The sequence below is a fragment of the Muntiacus reevesi genome, chromosome 5 (assembly GCF_963930625.1).
Source record: "Muntiacus reevesi chromosome 5, mMunRee1.1, whole genome shotgun sequence".
NCBI classification, from domain to species: domain Eukaryota; kingdom Metazoa; phylum Chordata; class Mammalia; order Artiodactyla; family Cervidae; genus Muntiacus; species Muntiacus reevesi.
In genome coordinates, this window is record NC_089253.1 from 108,338,952 (window position 1) to 108,352,399 (window position 13,448).

Here is a 13,448-nt window from a genome sequence, read left to right on the forward strand (position 1 = left end):
ATCAGAGAACACAGACATACCTTGTGGGGCAGGGGGACAAAAGACTAGGAAAAGACAGAACCATCTTTGGTGTCTGATGGCCGTCTTTTTCTTAAGTCCGTTCTGCTTTGAGCCTCTGAAGCTTATGCATCTTAGAGAGATCACTCCAAGCCAAAGAGAACAGATTCGTAGATCCTCCCATCCTACCCAAGGGCCTGGAACGCTGCCCTTAAAATTCACACCACTTAAGAAGCAGGAATGGAACTCAGATTAAAGTCTCATCACGTTGCTGGGGTGTCCCCAAACTGCCTTTCTATTTTTATAGTCTTGTTTCCTTCTACTCCCTTCCTACCCCATGCCAAAAACATGGCTAGTATCTTGACCTTCTAAATGCAAGAAGAGATTTTATAATAAGCTGTGCTATTATGTAAATTGCTGAGTTGGAATTCTTATTTCTGGGGGTCTGAAAGAGTTGAGTAGATCAGGTAAAAAGAGAAAAGGGGATTTGTGTTTATTTTAATTTTGTTTGATTTTGTTTTGGTTTGGCTAGTTGCATTTTTTGGTAAAAGACCTACTGTAGAACAGCAGAGAGGGATAAATATGTGCTCTGCAGTGTTTCTGAATTAGCTTCTCTTTAGGAATTAATTCCTGTCCAGTTTAATGGTGTGATGCTTAAGTCAAAAATCTGAGGTTACACAGTACCAAATCTAGCTTCTCCCTCTGGTTTCCTGTTTATCTTCTTTTTCCTTGTAAGTCATCTTCTGTCTCTCGTTTCTTTTCCTTTTAGGAACGTAGTATGTTATCTAGAATACTGAAAAACTATGAAAACATAGGGAAAGCCCAGGAAATAATAAAATGGATGTAGGATTTTTATAGGACATTTTTAACTAATACAAAGTTTATGTCTTTATGAAAAGATTAAAAAAAAACTTTTAAGGGCATAGTAATTTGGGGAAATGAAAATTATTGGGAGTCAAAAATAATAAATGCTACCCCAGCCTTCTGTAGTAACTTATGCCTTCAGCATAAGTTTTCCCTTATTGGGAAAATTAAAGTACTAATGCTTGGCTAGTTCATGGATGTGTCAAATGTTTGGAAGTTAATAACTCAGCATTTTAATAAAGCACTTATTCTCTACAAATCAGTTTAGAAAAGTCTTCACTCCCTATATTCCATTTAGTCTTGGCATTGCTCTAAGCATTTTTTTTTTTTTTAAGAAACTTCATGTTTAGTGAAACCTCAATCCAGGATTTGCTTTAATTTCACCCTCTATTTTTGCCATCTTCCCCTTCCTCCTTTTCTTAAGCTTTCTAACAACAGAAATCCAGACTTCCTTGTTTTTAATCCAGGAAGGCAGCTGAGTATTCTTGTTCAGAGCTTCCCAGTGCCATCTTTGTGGACACTGAGCCAGTCTCAGGTCAGATGCTCACAAGTGAACATGTAGGATCCTCCTGAGACACCTTCTCCTACTCAGTACTGGAAATCTGGATGGAGTTTTCTCTGTGTGTGTGTTCTGCCAGTTTGTCAGAGATAAGAATGGATTATTCTCTGTGTTCTGGACCAGGTTCTAGAATGTATACCAGGCAGTACCACCTCCTTCTTGGTTCACTCAGAGGAGGACCCCCAACCTGCAAGGGGACTAACTAAGTCAAAGCTACCAAATTCAGCTTTGACTTCTGGTGACTCAGTTTTCTTTCCAATAGTCTAATTTCTTCTAGTGATGGCCTGCATCACACCGAGAACCGCCACTCAAAGCAAGTCTATTAGATACCTTGATAAGGGATGAGCAGGAAAAAACACACTCCAAAACTTCAAAGTGCCATTAATCAACTTTTAAAAATAAAGGTAACAGGAAATGAGGGCTAAATAATGTAATCTAACTGCCAATTAAAGTCTACTGTAGTCTGGTCTTAGTTACCTTTGATATGGAGCTATATAGCGTTAAGCAGATCCCAACAGATTTAGTAACAACATAGGTATTGTATTTTAATGGCTACCAATGGAGATATATACTTAGCCTGCAGGCCAAACATCAATCAGTGTTTTTCTATCCTGGGGTTTTGTCACCAAGCCAAAATTTATACAAAGCCACCCTAAGTGCTGTTGATTGCAGAGGAACCTCCCTCTTGGTGGCATTAGAGAGCTGTCCAGCCAGCTCCACTCAAACTGAGTACATGATTTGGAACTCACACAAAAAACAAATGGAGGAGAAAAATCTAAAGCAGTTAGTGTGCAGAGCATCTCATAGCTAGGAGTAGTGGGGTAGAGGTGAGGAAAATAAGCTCTACAACAAAGACAAGGTTAAGGTGGGAAATACCAACTGGTCCCAGAAAGAGGAAGGCATGTGACCTGGGATTCTCATTTATGCCAGATCACGGATCAACTCATTAACATGGTACTAGAGATGGCTTCTTTCCACTCTAGCTAGCGGATTTAAAGGCCTCAGGGGATTCATAGAGCCCTGAAAAAATTTTTCCGGGCTTGGGAGATGGAGAGAAAGGAGGTTCTTGCTTTCAAGCAGCCTGAAGACAATCTCAGTGACTTTAGCTGCTCTCTGATAAAGTAGTGCCAACAGTGGACAGATTTCATTGTTCCTAGTGGCACAAGTGTCATGGGAGGGGAGATGGAGGAGGGGAGGGGAAAGGGAGGAGGGGCAGTGAGTGGCACAGGAGAGGAGCTTTATCATGATTAAATGTCAGACTCCGCACGGCATTCTGCTAGTAGCCTCAGAGGATAACGTTGCAAGAAGTGGACAACAGGGTGTCCAGGTCATACCCTCTGTCCTTTGGGATCCAAGGTCAGGACACTCCCCCCCTTGGTTTGCTCTGAGAGGATGCGCACATCAGATGGGATAGAGAGGGAAACTGGGTGCTCTGCCTCAGGCTGTTAAAACGCTGCCACCTGTGTTACAAAACATGTGTGAGTCAAGGCACTCCAGACGCTTCCTTACAGGCAGCATCCACTGCAGTGCGGCGTGCCAGCCTGACGCCCCTTCAGTGACCGTGTGTGACTGGCAGCCAGTGCTGGCCCGCCCACAGTATCGGTGCATCTCACCCAAAGCCAGAGTTCAGCACTGCATGTTGACCAGGTGGATATCCTGTAACATAGATGCTCGTTTGGATCCAAAAGGAAAACCATTAAAAATTAAAGAAAGACAAACAACTTTAATGTTTCTTTGGGGGGGGGGTGTGGTCCAAGAAAATAAATAAAACCTTGTTGTAAAGAATTCATCAGCCTGATTTCCTTCGCTCATTCAATATGTTTCTTTGAAAGTGAAGTTGCTCCGTCGTCTCCGACTCTCTGCAACACCAAGGACTGTAACCTACCAGGATCCTCTGTCCATGGGATTTTCCAGGCAAGAGTACTGGAAAATTCCCTTGCCATTTCCTTCTCCAGGGGATCTTCCCGACTCAGGAATCAAACCAGGGTCTCCCGCATTGCTGGCAGATGCTTTACCATCTAAGCCACCAGGGAAACCATGTGTTTCTTTGCTCCCACTCAAAAAGGAGATCATGGGAGTGAAACTTTGCTCTCGGGGATGCTCGGTGGGGCAGGGGGGATGGGAGTGGCAACAGCTTCCAGACGTGGATGTCTGCTCAGCCCATCTGGTTATGAGGAATTCCAGGGTTTCCCAAAGTTCCAAGGACATCCTGTCCTAGAAAATGTTCTTCTATTATAAATGTTCATCTTAGAAGAAATAAAAAACAAATAACCAGACAAACTAGTTCCCTGAAGCTGAAAAACTTGGGCAGATTTTTCTGATCAGAAAAAATACCATCTCTGGGGGAAGAATTTAAAAACAGGCAGAGGGCTTCTCTGGTGGCGCAGTGGTAAAGAATTTACCTGCCAGTGTAAGAGACACAGGTTTGATCCCTGGTCCAGGAAGATCCCAGATGCCCATGGGGGTAATGAAGCCCATGCACCACAACTACTGTGTTCTAAAACCTGGATACCACAACTACTGAGCCCACATGTCGTGACTACAGACGCCTGAACACTCTAGAGCCTGTGCACCACAAGAGAAGCCACTGCACAGGGCCGCTGGCGCAATGAATAACACGTGTGACTACGGATCAGAAGATCAGAAGAGAAGCCACTGCAATGAGAAGCCCGTGAGGCGCAACTGAAGAGAGTGGTCCTACTCACTGCAACTAGAGAAAAGCCTGTGCAGCAATGAAGACCCAACACAGCCAAATAAAATTATACACAGACACACACACACTCACACATATACATACAGCTTAAAAAAGGCAGAGAATCTCTTTATGGAACACAGGGCTTCATGAATAAAACTATAAACAACCTCCCTCCCAATAGGGCTGCCAAGATCAGGAGGGAGCATACTCCCCAAGATTTTCAGGAAATGCTGTCCATTCTTCCCTTCCTATCATTCCTCATCTAGCCATCATGGCTCCTTTAATAAAAACAATCAGACCCTGGGTTCAGTGATCCCTTTGAGTTTACATGCTGAGAACACCTTTTTGTCTCATTCTCCCCAAAGAACCATCATCATCTCCTACTCCTAGTATTGGGTTTATTATATGAAACCCAGAATTCTAGGGTAAGCCCCCCATTTTTGCAGTTCCATCAAAAATAAACTCTGAAGCTCTAAGAAACATAATCTTGTTAAGTGAGAATTATTGCACCACATTTTTGGATAGTTTTGACTTGAGAAAACGGCCTAGGTCCTTGGAGGCTGGATTGGAAATCTCTAAATTCTTGTCCAATTCAGATTTTGTGTTTCCTGGTTGCAATGTTTTTCCCATGGTTTCCATCACTGTTGGAGCTGGGAAGAGTGAATGTCAGCCACAGTCTTCCTTGCCGCTGCTAAGTCACTTCAGTCGTATCTGACTCTGTGTGACCCCACAGACGGCAGCCCACCAGGCTCCCCTGTCCCTGGGATTCTCCAGGCAAGAACACTGGAGTGGGTTGCCATTTCCTTCTCCAATGCATGAAAGTGAAAAGGGAAAGTGAAGTCGCTCAGTCGTGTCCGACTCTTAGCGACCCCATGGACTGCAGTCTATCAGGTTCCTCCGTCCATGGGATATTCCAGGCAAGAGTACTGGAGTGGGGTGCCATTGCCTTCTCCGGCAGTCTTCCTTACCCACAAGCTTTTATGGTGTTACCAGCGGGTGTGTTCAGGCAAAAAGTGGTTTGTAAGGAGTTTCCACAGGGATCGATAAGGGTTTGTTTGGCTCCCTTCTCATCTAGACCTTAGGTCCATAGTATTTCCAGGGTAATGGCACTCGGGAACATATATAAACAAAAGCAGACACTATTCTGAACTTCTTTCTGGTGCTTCTGTGTTACGATTTTGAGCATCTCTTGATTACCCTAACACGTGATCTTTAACCTAAATTTTCTACAATATTAAAAACATGTCTTTTCTTGTATACCAAGTTCCTTTGCTGATAAGCTAGGAAAACTCCCAAACCAATACCAAGATATCAATTCCTTAAACACAAAATATTGGGATGAGTCACAGGTGTAGATGACTCTAGAACACCTCAAGGATATGAAGCAACACAAAGAAGAGAGGCTATAAATGCGGGTGCTGGAGTCAGACCCAACTGAGTTCAAATATGTGCACCACCATTCATGACCTTGAGTGAGCCACTTAACCTAACACTTTCTTCATCTTTAAAATGGAACAGTAAGAACTTCCCCAGTGGTCCAGTGGTTAAGACTTCATCTTCCAATGCAGGGGGTGAGAGTTCGATCCCTGGTCAGGGAACTAAAATCCTGCATGCCTTCTGGCCAAAAACCCAAAACATAAATCTGAAGCAATATTGTAGCGCATTCAATAAAGACTTTAAAAATGGTCCACATCAAAAAAAAAAAAATCTTAATAAAATGGAAAAATATAACAACTACCTCATAGGGTGGTTGTATAGACTGGACTAGTTATTGCATATAAAGAGAATACCCAGGACTTCCCAGGCAGTCTAGTCATTAAGAAACCATGCTTCTAATAAAGGGGGTGTGCAGCCAATCCCTGGTCGGGGAACTAAGACCCCACATACCTTCGTATTCACCCCCAGCCCAAAAAAGGAAAGGAAGAATAGCCAAGGCCTGCCTGCCCCATGACAGGCATTTGATAAAAGTCTGGGAACACTATCCCTGCCATCACTGTCACATAAAAGCACACTCCCCAACTCCCCTAAACCCAAGAAACTTTACAGTTCAGCGTGTGTGTTAGTCGCTCAGTCGTGTGCAACTCTTTGCAACCCCACAAACTGTAGCCCGCCAGGCTTCTCTGTCTGTGGAATTCTCCAAGCCAGAATACTGGAGTGGGTTGCCATTCCCTTCTCCAGAGGATTTTCTCGACCTAGGGATCGAACCCTTGTCTCCTGCATTGCAGGCAGATTCTTTATCACTCGAGCTACAGGGAAGTCCTACAGAAGAGTGTGCCAGGTGGGCGTTCCCCTTCTGTCAGTGAAACACAGAGGACAGTCTGATCTGTAGACAGCTTTCTAATGAGAAGGGAATAAATTAAGCTTTAAAAAGTAAGCAAAGCATTATTATATATCTATTTTTAAATAATGCCTCCATTCTTGTTTGAGAAACAAGCCCTAATTTGCTTATTCTTCCCTTCTAATTTCCATTTTCATTTAATAACAAAATGGGAGGAACTTTAATGGGAGATAATAATTGTAAAAGTAGCAATAAAGTAAATGACAACATTAAAAATACTACATACATAAGAACGTAGCAATACTCAAGGCAATTTGAAATAAGAAGCAACTCACAAATTAATGGTACATGCAAAAAACATCATAGATTCAGGATCAAACAGCCTGATTGTTATTCCATAAAAAGAAAGAAAAAAAAATCATAAAAGTCCTTTTAAAAAACCATTGCTAGGTGGTCAATAAAAACTATTAGTTCATAAGGCATCAGCTCTGGACAAAAATAAACTGCAATGCTTTGCAGGAATAGAGTACCAAGAAGGCAGAGCAACATGAGTCAACAACTGAGTCTATCCAGGAAAGGGATTCTCATGCCTTAGGGCCTTGTTTCCAAATCTGTGACCTGATGTTTTCAAACTGTGATGCTGGAGAAGATTATTGAGAGCCCATTGAACCCCAGGGAGATCAAACCAATCGATCATAAAGGAAATCAACCCTGAATATTCACTGGAAGGACTGATGCTGAAGCTGAAGCTCCAATATTTTGGCCACCTAATCAAAGAGCGAACTCATTGGAACAGACCCAGATGCTGGGAAAGGTTAAGACAGGAGAAGAAGGGGGCGGCAGAGGGCAAGATGGTTAAACAGCATCATCAACTCAATGGACATGAGTTTGAGCAAACTCTGGGAGATAGTGAAGGACAGGGGAGCCTGGCATACTGCAGTCCATGGGGTCGCAGAGAGTCAGACATAACTTGGAGACTAAACAACTGCTTCTGCATGCTGGGCCACATATGTACATAAAATATCTACAGCCGCAAGCTGCTGATATTTAAATGATTCAGTAACACATGGAAATCATAGAACCAGAATGTTAACACAGGAAGGAGCTTAGGTGTCAATTCTGGCCCAAGCCAGTTCATACATGAGGGATGTAAGATTTAGAAAAACTCTAACATGGGTTTTTCCAGAGATCAAGGAGGTCTCCTGTGAATCTGGACAACCACAGTAGGCTCCAGCCACCCTAGAACAACTTTCAAAAAAGAAAACAGCAGAGAAATACTGAGGAGGCCTTCTTGCTCACATGTCCAGAAGACTCCTTTGGGAATCTAATGGAAGCTATGGACTATCTCCCTTGATAAAAGCACAAAAAGTCCGAGTCTTCACATCCCCCAACCCTACCCAGAGCCTGTTTATAACTCCCCTGTGACAGTCCCAGGAAGTATTAGGGAAAGATCAAGCACAAAACAGAGCTACTTGCATCAAAGGAATTTAAAGGAAGAGCTGTGACATCAAACAATTTGGACCCAGAAATAAAGGATGGAATCCAGGCCCAGTTCCCAGGCGTACTGGAAATATTGCTTTCCTCACCCTTGAGACCTGAGATCTGATTGCTTGACTTGGATGTAAGTACAGTGTGGGCTGGGAAAGGTTTGAGAGGAGGAAAGGGTGCCTTATGTAAACACAACTCAATAAACACACTGACACAAAGCAAGAGATTTGGGCCCAAATTCCAGTTACACTTCGAATAATGTCTGCAGCCATGTTACTTGACATGACACTGAAAGACGAACCTCCCCTCCCAGGTCAGTAGGGGTCCAATGTGCTACTGGAACAGAGCAGAGAAATAGCTCCAGAAAGAAGGAAGAGGCCGAGCCAAAGCAGAAATGACAGCCAGCTGTGGATGTGACTGGTGGTGAAAGGAAAGTCTGATGCTGTAAAGAACAACATTGCATAGGAACCTGGAATGTAAGGTCCATGAATCAAGGTAAATTGGAAGCGGTCAAACAAGACATGACAAGAGTGAACTTTGACATTTTAGGAATCAGTGAACTAAAATGGACAGGAATGGGTGAATTCAATTCAGATGACTATTATATCTATTACTATGGGCAAGAATCCCTTAGAAGAAATGGAATAGTCCTCATAGTCAAAAAAAGAGTCCAAAATGCAGTACTTGAGTGCAATCTGAAAAACAACAGAATGATCTCAGTTCATTTTCAAGGCAAACCATTCAGCATCACAGTAATCCAAGTCTATGCCCCAACCACTAATGCCGGAGAAGATGAACCTACAAGAACTTCTAGAACTAACACCCAAACAAAGATGTCCTTTTCATCATAGGGGACTAGAATGCAAAAGTAGGAAGTCAAGAGATACTTGGAGTAATAGGCAAATTTGGCCTTGGAGTACAAAATGAAGCAGGACAAAGGCTAACAGAGTTTTGCCAAGAGAACACACTGGTCATAGCAAACACCCTCTTCAACAACATAAGAAAAGACTCTGCAAGTGAACATCACCAGATGGACAATACTGAAATCAGATTGATTATATTATTTGCAGCCAAAGATGGATAAGCTCTATACAGTCAGCCAAATCAAGATTGGGAGCTGACTGTGGCTCAGATTATGAGCTACTGTTTGCAAAATTCAGACTTTATTTGAGAAAAGTAGGGAAAACTACCATGCCATTCAGGTATGACCTAAACCAAATCCCTTATGATTACACAATGGAAGTGACAAATAGATTCAAGGGATTAGATATGATAAAGTGCCTAATGAACTAGGAATGGAGGTTCATAACATTGTACAGGAGGTGGTGACCAAAACCATCCTCAAGAAAAACAAATGCAACAATGTAAAAAAGTTGTCTAAGGAGGCCTTATGAATAGCTGAGAAAAGAAGTAAAAGGCAATGGAGAAAAAGAAAGATATACTCATCTGAATACAGAGTTCCAAAGAATAGCAAGGAGAGATAAGAAAGCCTTCCTCAGTGAACAATGTAAAGAAATAGATGAACATAATAGAACGGGAAAGACTAGAGATCTCAAGAAAATAAGAGATACCAAGGAAACATTTCATGTAAATATGAGCACAATAAAGGACAGAAACAGTAAGGAGCTAACAGAAGCAGAAAATATTAAGAAGAGGTGGTAAGAATACACAGAATTGTACAAAAAAGATCTTAATAAACCAGATAAGCACGATGGTGTGGTCACTCACCTAGAGCCAGACATCCTGGAGTGTGAAGTCAAGTGGGCCTTAGGAAGCATTACTAAGAACAAAGCTAGTGGAGGTAAAGGAATTCGAACTGAACTCTTTAAAATCCTAAAAGATAATGCTGTGAAACTGCTGCACTCAATATGCCAGCAACTTTGGAAAACTCAGCAGTGGCCACAGGACTGGAAAAGGTCAGTGTTCATTCCAATCCCGAAGAAGGGCAATGTCAAAGAATGTTAAACTACTGCACAATTGTGTTCATTTCACATCCTAGTGAGGTAATGCTCAAAATCCTTCAAGTTAGGCTTCAACAGTACATGAACTGACAACTTCCACATGTACAAGTTGGATTTAGAAAAGGCAGAGGAACCAGAGATCAAATTGCCAATATCCCCTGGATCACAGAAAAAGCAAGGGAATTCTAGAAAACACCTACTTCTCCTTCACTGACTACACTAAAGCCTTTGACAGTGTGGATCACAACAAACTGTGAAAAATTCTTAAAGAGATGAGAATATCAGAACACCTTACCTGCATCCTGAGAAATCATAAGAAGATCAAGAAGCAACTACTAGAACCAGACATGGAACAACAGACTGGTTCAAAATTGGGAAAGGAGTACATCAAGGCTGTTTATTGTCACCCTGATTATTTAACTTATATGCAGAGTACATCATGTGAAATGCCAGGCTGGATGAAACACAAGCTGGAATCAAGATTGCTGGGAGAAATATCAACAACCTTAGCTACGAAGATGACACCACCCTAGTGGTAGAAAGTGAAGAGGAACTAAAGAGCCTCCTGATGGAGGTGAAAGAGGAGTGAAAAGGCTGACTTAAAACTCAACATTCAAAAAACTAAGATCATGGCATCCAGTCCCATCACTTCATGGCAAATAGATGGGGGAAAAAACAGAAACAGTGACAGATTTTATTTTCTTGTGCTCCAAAATCACTATGGATGGTGACTGCAGCCATGAAATTAAAATACCCTTGTTTCTTGAAAGAAAAGCTATGACAAACCTAGACAGCATACTAGAAAGCAGAGACATCAATTGGCCGAAAAATGTCTGTATAGTCAAAGCTATGATTTTTCTGGTAGTCATGTAAAGATATGAGAATTGGACCATAAAGAAGGCTGAGTGCCCAAGAGTTGGTGCTTTTGAACTGTGGTGCTGGAGAAGACTCTTGAGAGCCCCTTGGACAGCAAGGAAATCAAACCAGTCAATCTTAAAGGAAATCAACCCTGAATATTCATTGGAAGGACTGACGCTGAAGCTGAAGCTCCAATCCTTGGCCCCCTGATGCAAAGAGTTGACTCATTGAAAAAGATCCTGATGCTGGAAAAGATTGAGGACAGGAGGAGAAGAGAGTGACAGAGGATGAGATGGTTGGATGGCATCACTGACTCAGTGGGCATGAGTTTGAGCAAACTCCGAGAGACAGTGAAGGACAGGGAAGCCTGGTGTGCTGTAGTCCATGGGGTCTCAAAGAGTCAGACATGACTGAGCAACTGAACAACAGAATCCTTAGTTTTCCTAGTATGGAATTAGGATAACAAGACCAACAACATCGCACTGTTGTATTTAGGATTAGAGATAACAGCTGATCTTTGAGCAATGCAGGGGTTAGGAGCCCCAAACCCCTGCACCATTAAAAATCTGCATACTACTATCTCTCCCTCAAAAATAGAGAAACTGATAGATGCCTTAACCTAGGACAGGAAGCTGAAACAGTTTGGATAGAATAAGGATTTAAACCTTAGTTCTTTTGATTCCACATACTGTGATCTCTACTTGAATACAAATTTTTCCCCACACTTAATGATCTGTAAAATGAAAATACAGGTACTATTATATATTTATTGAAAAAAAAAATCTGCCTATAAGTAGAACCAGGCAGTTCAAACCAGTGTTGTCCAAGGGTCAACTGCATGCATACAGACCTGCATGGTGCCTATCACATAACAGGCATTCTATAAAACATGATTGCTGTTATTATTAGTTCACTCACCCGTTCATCAAATGTATTTATTAACCATGTGGTGTTGTGCAGAGCACTAGGGTTTTGGTAATGAACAAGCCAGATGAAGCAGTGGCTTTGAGTTGTCCACCACCTAATGAAATTTTAGACAACAAATAAACCTCTGTCCCAGACTGTGATTCTTATAGGGTAGGGAAGTTTCAGGGTGATATGGAAGCCCCTAAGAGGGGCTGAGGAGTCAGAAAGAGCCTCCTGGAAGAGCCAATATTTGAACTGAGGGCTGAAGGGTGGCAGAGGTTAGTTGGGCCACAAGAATGGGGAAGAGAGTGCTGAGTGAAGGTGTGGGAGAAAGTAGCCCGCTGTGGTTCAAGGGCAGAGCTCTGAGAGGATGTGTGAAGGGATAAGTTTGGAGCCTTAAGGGAGAGAACTTAAACCAGGTTCAGAGTTTAGCCTTCACATAACCACCATGTTAGTCAATGGCAAGTTTTGAATTATGAGAAGACTAGACACAGATACCACATGGGTGAGCCAGAGTGGATTTGCTTGCCTGAAGGATAAAGAAGAAAGCCAGGAGAGTCAGTATACACCAAAGAGAAATAAGTGTTCTCCAAGGCACAGACACAGTCTTCTGGCCACCACATTCTGTCCTGGGAATACACAGCTAAGACAATAATGTGAGTTAGTGAGGGTCACGTCAAAACCTTTGGAGGCTTAACCATTTCCTCCAGGTTTTCCATTCCCAGGCATGACACCAAAGCTATTCTCGGTGTAGGTTATCTGCAGCAGTGTCAAGGGACGTCTCCCGCTGCTGCACCCCATCAGTCTTGAAATCGCACTGTGATGACAAGGCTTGTACAGGGCAGAACACCTGGGCTGGAGGGCAGTTCCCGTTTATCACACTTGGCCCTACTCCCTCCCTGCCTACCACGGTCCACCACATCAGTCCCTGAGTTTAGTGCTGAGAAAGCCAAGAGGAGCCCGTTTCTCAGGAGACTGTGGGAGTCGTGGTGTAACACACTCTCTGACCTTGACTCTGTTTGTCCCCAAGACTTCATCCTGAGGTCAGTGAGCAGCCCCTGAGGTGGTTAGAAGCAGAGGAAAGACACAGTCTGATCTGTAAAAACAAAAACACTTTGACTGAAATGAGATGAACCGGGTTCAAAGGGGAGAAATCCATTATCCCGGATGAGGATAATGAGGGCAGAGATGGAAAGAAGTGGACAGAACTGAGGAGTCCGTTTAGGGGAGGATTAGGCAGGATCTGAGGACAGGTTGGTGTGGCACATGGATGCACGAATCTGTAGTTTCCAATGAGTGAGCCAGTGAGTTAATTAAGATGATGTGTCAGTTTCTCTTTGCTGCTGCAACAACTCATACAAATGAGTGGCCTGAAACCGTGCAGATTTATTCTCTTATAGTTCTGAAGGTCAAAAGTCCAAAATCAGTTTCACAGAACTGAAGTCAAGATGTTTGCAGGGCTGGTTCTTTCTGAAGCCTCTATGGGAGAATTCCTTGCCTGCCTTTTTCTGCTTCTAGTGGCCACCTGTATCCTTTAGCTTCTGGACCCTTGCTCTATCTTCAAACTGTATCATTCCAAGCATCACAGTACCTTCTCCTCTCAGAAGGCAACCCCTCACTCTTAAGAAATGTTGCAATTACATCAGCCCTTACAGGTTATTGTATATCTATTTTTAAATAGGGCTTCCCTGGTGGCTCAGTGGTGAAGAAGCTGCCTGCCAATCCACCTACGGGAGACATGGGTTTGTTCCCTGGGTCAGGAAGATCCCCTTGAGGAGGAAATGGCAACCCACTCCTGTATTCTTGCCTGGAAAATTCCATGGACAGAGGAGTCTGGCGGGC